The sequence below is a fragment of the Diprion similis genome, chromosome 7, assembly GCF_021155765.1.
Source record: "Diprion similis isolate iyDipSimi1 chromosome 7, iyDipSimi1.1, whole genome shotgun sequence".
NCBI classification, from domain to species: Eukaryota; Metazoa; Arthropoda; class Insecta; order Hymenoptera; family Diprionidae; genus Diprion; species Diprion similis.
Genome location: NC_060111.1, coordinates 3,620,394 through 3,629,818, shown reverse-complemented (window position 1 = coordinate 3,629,818; position 9,425 = coordinate 3,620,394).

Here is a 9,425-nt window from a genome sequence, read left to right as displayed (position 1 = left end):
GACGACTTTGAAAAGTGCTGCAATTAATTCTTTAGGGTACTATTGCGACGTGATTTTGCGAGAGGAATCGATTAATCGCAGTCCCGATACGCTGCGAGCAACACCTGCAAAGTTACAGCCGAAAAACTGCAGATTTTCATCGTCATTTCTCTGCTGCTGGTCCTAGGCTATTTTTCATGTGTTTTCTGAGTTCCTGGGCGTCGAATTAGTCTAAAAAGCGTCATACGGATCGATTCCCAGACAAAAGATTTTTCGGCCAAAAAAAATCCAAGGCTAACCCCTTTGCATTTTTGGCGAAAATTTTGACGACTCTGAAAAGTGCTGCAATTAATTCTTTAGGGTACTATTCCGACGTGATTTTGCGAGAGGAATCGATTAATCGCAGTCCCGATACGCTGCGAGCAACACCTGCAAAGTTACAGCCGAAAAACTGCAGATTTTCATCGTCATTTCTCTGCTGCTGGTCCTAGGCTATTTTTCATGTGTTTTCTGAGTTTCTGGGCGTCGAATTAGTCTAAAAAGCGTCATACGGATCGATTCCCAGACAAAAGATTTTTCGGCCAAAAAAAATCCAAGGCTAACTCCTTTGCATTTTTGGCGAAAATTTCGACGACTTTGAAAAGTGCTGCAATTAATTCTTTAGGGTGCTATTCCGACGTGATTTTGCGAGAGGAATCGATTAATCGCAGTCCCGATACGCTGCGAGCAACACCTGCAAAGTTACAGCCGAAAAACTGCAGATTTTCATCGTCATTTCTCTGCTGCTGGTCCTAGGCTATTTTTCATGTGTTTTCTGAGTTCCTGGGCGTCGAATTAGTCTAAAAAGCGTCATACGGTTCGATTCCCAGACAAAAGATTTTTCGGCCAAAAAAAATCCAAGGCTAACCCCTTTGCATTTTTGGCGAAAATTTCGACGACTTTGAAAAGTGCTGCAATTAATTCTTTAGGGTACTATTCCGACGTGATTTTGCGAGAGGAATCGATTAATCGCAGTCCCGATACGCTGCGAGCAACACCTGCAAAGTTACAGCCGAAAAACTGCAGATTTTCATCGTCATTTCTCTGCTGCTGGTCCTAGGCTATTTTTCATGTGTTTTCTGAGTTCCTGGGCGTCGAATTAGTCTGAAAAGCGTCATACGGATCGATTCCCAGACAAAAGATTTTTCGGCCAAAAAAAATCCAAGGCTAACCCCTTTGCATTTTTGGCGAAAATTTCGACGACTCTGAAAAGTGCTGCAATTAATTCTTTAGGGTACTATTCCGACGTGATTTTGCGAGAGGAATCGATTAATCGCAGTCCCGATACGCTGCGAGCAACACCTGCAAAGTTACACCCGAAAAACTGCAGATTTTCATCGTCATTTCTCTGCTGCTGGTCCTAGGCTATTTTTCATGTGTTTTCTGAGTTCCTGGGCGTCGAATTAGTCTAAAAAGCGTCATACGGATCGATTCCCAGACAAAAGATTTTTCGGCCAAAAAAAATCCAAGGCTAACTCTTTTGCATTTTTGGCGAAAATTTCGACGACTTTGAAAAGTGCTGCAATCAATTCTTTAGGGTGCTATTCCGACGTGATTTTGCGAGAGGAATCGATTAATCGCAGTCCCGATACGCTGCGAGCAACACCTGCAAAGTTACAGCCGAAAAACTGCAGATTTTCATCGTCATTTCTCTGCTGCTGGTCCTAGGCTATTTTTCATGTGTTTTCTGAGTTCCTGGGCGTCGAATTAGTCTAAAAAGCGTCATACGGATCGATTCCCAGACAAAAGATTTTTCGGCCAAAAAAAATCCAAGGCTAACTCTTTTGCATTTTTGGCGAAAATTTCGACGACTTTGAAAAGTGCTGCAATCAATTCTTTAGGGTGCTATTCCGACGTGATTTTGCGAGAGGAATCGATTAATCGCAGTCCCGATACGCTGCGAGCAACACCTGCAAAGTTACAGCCGAAAAACTGCAGATTTTCATCGTCATTTCTCTGCTGCTGGTCCTAGGCTATTTTTCATGTGTTTTCTGAGTTCCTGGGCGTCGAATTAGTCTAAAAAGCGTCATACGGATCGATTCCCAGACGAAAGATTTTTCGGCCAAAAAAAATCCAAGGCTAACCCCTTTGCATTTTTGGCGAAAATTTCGACGACATTGAAGAGTGCTGCAATTAATTCTTTAGGGTACTACTCCGACGTGATTTTGCGAGAGGAATCGATTAATCGCAGTCCCGATACGCTGCGAGCAACACCTGCAAAGTTACAGCCGAAAAACTGCAGATTTTCATCGTCATTTCTCTGCTGCTGGTCCTAGGCTATTTTTCATGTGTTTTCTGAGTTCCTGGGCGTCGAATTAGTCTAAAAAGCGTCATACGGATCGATTCCCAGACAAAAGATTTTTCGGCCAAAAAAAATCCAAGGCTAACCCCTTTGCATTTTTGGCGAAAATTTCGACGACTCTGAAAAGTGCTGCAATTAATTCTTTAGGGTACTATTCCGACGTGATTTTGCGAGAGGAATCGATTAATCGCAGTCCCGATACGCTGCGAGCAACACCTGCAAAGTTACAGCCGAAAAACTGCAGATTTTCATCGTCATTTCTCTGCTGCTGGTCCTAGGCTATTTTTCATGTGTTTTCTGAGTTTCTGGGCGTCGAATTAGTCTAAAAAGCGTCATACGGATCGATTCCCAGACAAAAGATTTTTCGGCCAAAAAAAATCCAAGGCTAACTCCTTTGCATTTTTGGCGAAAATTTCGACGACTTTGAAAAGTGCTGCAATTAATTCTTTAGGGTGCTATTCCGACGTGATTTTGCGAGAGGAATCGATTAATCGCAGTCCCGATACGCTGCGAGCAACACCTGCAAAGTTACAGCCGAAAAACTGCAGATTTTCATCGTCATTTCTCTGCTGCTGGTCCTAGGCTATTTTTCATGTGTTTTCTGAGTTCCTGGGCGTCGAATTAGTCTAAAAAGCGTCATACGGTTCGATTCCCAGACAAAAGATTTTTCGGCCAAAAAAAATCCAAGGCTAACCCCTTTGCATTTTTGGCGAAAATTTCGACGACTTTGAAAAGTGCTGCAATTAATTCTTTAGGGTACTATTCCGACGTGATTTTGCGAGAGGAATCGATTAATCGCAGTCCCGATACGCTGCGAGCAACACCTGCAAAGTTACAGCCGAAAAACTGCAGATTTTCATCGTCATTTCTCTGCTGCTGGTCCTAGGCTATTTTTCATGTGTTTTCTGAGTTCCTGGGCGTCGAATTAGTCTGAAAAGCGTCATACGGATCGATTCCCAGACAAAAGATTTTTCGGCCAAAAAAAATCCAAGGCTAACCCCTTTGCATTTTTGGCGAAAATTTCGACGACTCTGAAAAGTGCTGCAATTAATTCTTTAGGGTACTATTCCGACGTGATTTTGCGAGAGGAATCGATTAATCGCAGTCCCGATACGCTGCGAGCAACACCTGCAAAGTTACACCCGAAAAACTGCAGATTTTCATCGTCATTTCTCTGCTGCTGGTCCTAGGCTATTTTTCATGTGTTTTCTGAGTTCCTGGGCGTCGAATTAGTCTAAAAAGCGTCATACGGATCGATTCCCAGACGAAAGATTTTTCGGCCAAAAAAAATCCAAGGCTAACTCTTTTGCATTTTTGGCGAAAATTTCGACGACTTTGAAAAGTGCTGCAATCAATTCTTTAGGGTGCTATTCCGACGTGATTTTGCGAGAGGAATCGATTAATCGCAGTCCCGATACGCTGCGAGCAACACCTGCAAAGTTACAGCCGAAAAACTGCAGATTTTCATCGTCATTTCTCTGCTGCTGGTCCTAGGCTATTTTTCATGTGTTTTCTGAGTTCCTGGGCGTCGAATTAGTCTAAAAAGCGTCATACGGTTCGATTCCCAGACAAAAGATTTTTCGGCCAAAAAAAATCCAAGGCTAACCCCTTTGCATTTTTGGCGAAAATTTCGACGACTCTGAAAAGTGCTGCAATTAATTCTTTAGGGTACTATTCCGACGTGATTTTGCGAGAGGAATCGATTAATCGCAGTCCCGATACGCTGCGAGCAACACCTGCAAAGTTACACCCGAAAAACTGCAGATTTTCATCGTCATTTCTCTGCTGCTGGTCCTAGGCTATTTTTCATGTGTTTTCTGAGTTCCTGGGCGTCGAATTAGTCTAAAAAGCGTCATACGGATCGATTCCCAGACAAAAGATTTTTCGGCCAAAAAAAATCCAAGGCTAACTCTTTTGCATTTTTGGCGAAAATTTCGACGACTTTGAAAAGTGCTGCAATCAATTCTTTAGGGTGCTATTCCGACGTGATTTTGCGAGAGGAATCGATTAATCGCAGTCCCGATACGCTGCGAGCAACACCTGCAAAGTTACAGCCGAAAAACTGCAGATTTTCATCGTCATTTCTCTGCTGCTGGTCCTAGGCTATTTTTCATGTGTTTTCTGAGTTCCTGGGCGTCGAATTAGTCTAAAAAGCGTCATACGGTTCGATTCCCAGACAAAAGATTTTTCGGCCAAAAAAAATCCAAGGCTAACCCCTTTGCATTTTTGGCGAAAATTTCGACGACTTTGAAAAGTGCTGCAATTAATTCTTCAGGGTACTATTCCGACGTGATTTTGCGAGAGGAATCGATTAATCGCAGTCCCGATACGCTGCGAGCAACACCTGCAAAGTTACAGCCGAAAAACTGCAGATTTTCATCGTCATTTCTCTGCTGCTGGTCCTAGGCTATTTTTCATGTGTTTTCTGAGTTCCTGGGCGTCGAATTAGTCTAAAAAGCGTCATACGGATCGATTCCCAGACAAAAGATTTTTCGGCCAAAAAAAATCCAAGGCTAACCCCTTTGCATTTTTGGCGAAAATTTCGACGACTTTGGAAAGTGTTGCAATTAATTCCTGAGGGTACTATTCCGACGTGATTTTGCCAGAGGAATCGATTAATCGCAGTCCCGATACGCTGCGAGCAACACCTGCAAAGTTACAGCCGAAAAACTGCAGATTTCCATCGTCATTTCTCTGCTGCTGGTCCTAGGCTATTTTTCATGTGTTTTCTGAGTTCCTGGGCGTCGAATTAGTCTAAAAAGCGTCATACGGATCGATTCCCAGACAAAAGATTTTTCGGCCAAAAAAAATCCAAGGCTAACCCCTTTGCATTTTTGGCGAAAATTTCGACGACTTTGAAAAGTGCTGCAATTAATTCTTTAGGGTACTATTCCGACGTGCTTTTGCGAGAGGAATCGATTAATCGCAGTCCCGATACGCTGCGAGCAACACCTGCAAAGTTACAGCCGAAAAACTGCAGATTTTCATCGTCATTTCTCTGCTGCTGGTCCTAGGCTATTTTTCATGTGTTTTCTGAGTTCCTGGGCGTCGAATTAGTCTAAAAAGCGTCATACGGTTCGATTCCCAGACAAAAGATTTTTCGGCCAAAAAAAATCCAAGGCTAACCCCTTTGCATTTTTGGCGAAAATTTCGACGACTTTGAAAAGTGCTGCAATTAATTCTTTAGGGTACTATTCCGACGTGATTTTGCGAGAGGAATCGATTAATCGCAGTCCCGATACGCTGCGAGCAACACCTGCAAAGTTACAGCCGAAAAACTGCAGATTTTCATCGTCATTTCTCTGCTGCTGGTCCTAGGCTATTTTTCATGTGTTTTCTGAGTTCCTGGGCGTCGAATTAGTCTAAAAAGCGTCATACGGATCGATTCCCAGACAAAAGATTTTTCGGCCAAAAAAAATCCAAGGCTAACTCTTTTGCATTTTTGGCGAAAATTTCGACGACTTTGAAAAGTGCTGCAATCAATTCTTTAGGGTGCTATTCCGACGTGATTTTGCGAGAGGAATCGATTAATCGCAGTCCCGATACGCTGCGAGCAACACCTGCAAAGTTACAGCCGAAAAACTGCAGATTTTCATCGTCATTTCTCTGCTGCTGGTCCTAGGCTATTTTTCATGTGTTTTCTGAGTTCCTGGGCGTCGAATTAGTCTAAAAAGCGTCATACGGTTCGATTCCCAGACAAAAGATTTTTCGGCCAAAAAAAATCCAAGGCTAACCCCTTTGCATTTTTGGCGAAAATTTCGACGACTTTGAAAAGTGCTGCAATTAATTCTTCAGGGTACTATTCCGACGTGATTTTGCGAGAGGAATCGATTAATCGCAGTCCCGATACGCTGCGAGCAACACCTGCAAAGTTACAGCCGAAAAACTGCAGATTTTCATCGTCATTTCTCTGCTGCTGGTCCTAGGCTATTTTTCATGTGTTTTCTGAGTTCCTGGGCGTCGAATTAGTCTAAAAAGCGTCATACGGATCGATTCCCAGACAAAAGATTTTTCGGCCAAAAAAAATCCAAGGCTAACCCCTTTGCATTTTTGGCGAAAATTTCGACGACTTTGGAAAGTGTTGCAATTAATTCCTGAGGGTACTATTCCGACGTGATTTTGCCAGAGGAATCGATTAATCGCAGTCCCGATACGCTGCGAGCAACACCTGCAAAGTTACAGCCGAAAAACTGCAGATTTCCATCGTCATTTCTCTGCTGCTGGTCCTAGGCTATTTTTCATGTGTTTTCTGAGTTCCTGGGCGTCGAATTAGTCTAAAAAGCGTCATACGGATCGATTCCCAGACAAAAGATTTTTCGGCCAAAAAAAATCCAAGGCTAACCCCTTTGCATTTTTGGCGAAAATTTCGACGACTTTGAAAAGTGCTGCAATTAATTCTTTAGGGTACTATTCCGACGTGATTTTGCGAGAGGAATCGATTAATCGCAGTCCCGATACGCTGCGAGCAACACCTGCAAAGTTACAGCCGAAAAACTGCAGATTTTCATCGTCATTTCTCTGCTGCTGGTCCTAGGCTATTTTTCATGTGTTTTCTGAGTTCCTGGGCGTCGAATTAGTCTAAAAAGCGTCATACGGTTCGATTCCCAGACAAAAGATTTTTCGGCCAAAAAAAATCCAAGGCTAACCCCTTTGCATTTTTGGCGAAAATTTCGACGACTTTGAAAAGTGCTGCAATTAATTCTTTAGGGTACTATTCCGACGTGATTTTGCGAGAGGAATCGATTAATCGCAGTCCCGATACGCTGCGAGCAACACCTGCAAAGTTACAGCCGAAAAACTGCAGATTTTCATCGTCATTTCTCTGCTGCTGGTCCTAGGCTATTTTTCATGTGTTTTCTGAGTTCCTGGGCGTCGAATTAGTCTAAAAAGCGTCATACGGATCGATTCCCAGACAAAAGATTTTTCGGCCAAAAAAAATCCAAGGCTAACCCCTTTGCATTTTTGGCGAAAATTTCGACGACTTTGAAAAGTGCTGCAATTAATTCTTCAGGGTACTATTCCGACGTGATTTTGCGAGAGGAATCGATTAATCGCAGTCCCGATACGCTGCGAGCAACACCTGCAAAGTTACAGCCAAAAAACTGCAGATTTTCATCGTCATTTCTCTGCTGCTGGTCCTAGGCTATTTTTCATGTGTTTTCTGAGTTCCTGGGCGTCGAATTAGTCTAAAAAGCGTCATACGGATCGATTCCCAGACGAAAGATTTTTCGGCCAAAAAAAATCCAAGGCTAACCCCCTTGCATTTTTGGCGAAAATTTCGACGACTTTGAAAAGTGCTGCAATTAATTCTTTAGGGTACTACTCCGACGTGATTTTGCGAGAGGAATCGATTAATCGCAGTCCCGATACGCTGCGAGCAACACCTGCAAAGTTACAGCCGAAAAACTGCAGATTTTCATCGTCATTTCTCTGCTGCTGGTCCTAGGCTATTTTTCATGTGTTTTCTGAGTTCCTGGGCGTCGAATTAGTCTAAAAAGCGTCATACGGTTCGATTCCCAGACAAAAGATTTTTCGGCCAAAAAAAATCCAAGGCTAACCCCTTTGCATTTTTGGCGAAAATTTCGACGACTTTGAAAAGTGCTGCAATTAATTCTTTAGGGTACTATTCCGACGTGATTTTGCGAGAGGAATCGATTAATCGCAGTCCCGATACGCTGCGAGCAACACCTGCAAAGTTACAGCCGAAAAACTGCAGATTTTCATCGTCATTTCTCTGCTGCTGGTCCTAGGCTATTTTTCATGTGTTTTCTGAGTTCCTGGGCGTCGAATTAGTCTAAAAAGCGTCATACGGATCGATTCCCAGACAAAAGATTTTTCGGCCAAAAAAAATCCAAGGCTAACCCCTTTGCATTTTTGGCGAAAATTTCGACGACTTTGAAAAGTGCTGCAATTAATTCTTTAGGGTACTATTCCGACGTGATTTTGCGAGAGGAATCGATTAATCGCAGTCCCGATACGCTGCGAGCAACACCTGCAAAGTTACAGCCGAAAAACTGCAGATTTTCATCGTCATTTCTCTGCTGCTGGTCCTAGGCTATTTTTCATGTGTTTTCTGAGTTCCTGGGCGTCGAATTAGTCAAAAAAGCGTCATACGGATCGATTCCCAGACAAAAGATTTTTCGGCCAAAAAAAATCCAAGGCTAACTCTTTTGCATTTTTGGCGAAAATTTCGACGACTTTGAAAAGTGCTGCAATCAATTCTTTAGGGTGCTATTCCGACGTGATTTTGCGAGAGGAATCGATTAATCGCAGTCCCGATACGCTGCGAGCAACACCTGCAAAGTTACAGCCGAAAAACTGCAGATTTTCATCGTCATTTCTCTGCTGCTGGTCCTAGGCTATTTTTCATGTGTTTTCTGAGTTCCTGGGCGTCGAATTAGTCTAAAAAGCGTCATACGGTTCGATTCCCAGACAAAAGATTTTTCGGCCAAAAAAAATCCAAGGCTAACCCCTTTGCATTTTTGGCGAAAATTTCGACGACTTTGAAAAGTGCTGCAATTAATTCTTCAGGGTACTATTCCGACGTGATTTTGCGAGAGGAATCGATTAATCGCAGTCCCGATACGCTGCGAGCAACACCTGCAAAGTTACAGCCGAAAAACTGCAGATTTTCATCGTCATTTCTCTGCTGCTGGTCCTAGGCTATTTTTCATGTGTTTTCTGAGTTCCTGGGCGTCGAATTAGTCTAAAAAGCGTCATACGGATCGATTCCCAGACAAAAGATTTTTCGGCCAAAAAAAATCCAAGGCTAACCCCTTTGCATTTTTGGCGAAAATTTCGACGACTTTGGAAAGTGTTGCAATTAATTCCTGAGGGTACTATTCCGACGTGATTTTGCCAGAGGAATCGATTAATCGCAGTCCCGATACGCTGCGAGCAACACCTGCAAAGTTACAGCCGAAAAACTGCAGATTTCCATCGTCATTTCTCTGCTGCTGGTCCTAGGCTATTTTTCATGTGTTTTCTGAGTTCCTGGGCGTCGAATTAGTCTAAAAAGCGTCATACGGATCGATTCCCAGACAAAAGATTTTTCGGCCAAAAAAAATCCAAGGCTAACCCCTTTGCATTTTTGGCGAAAATTTCG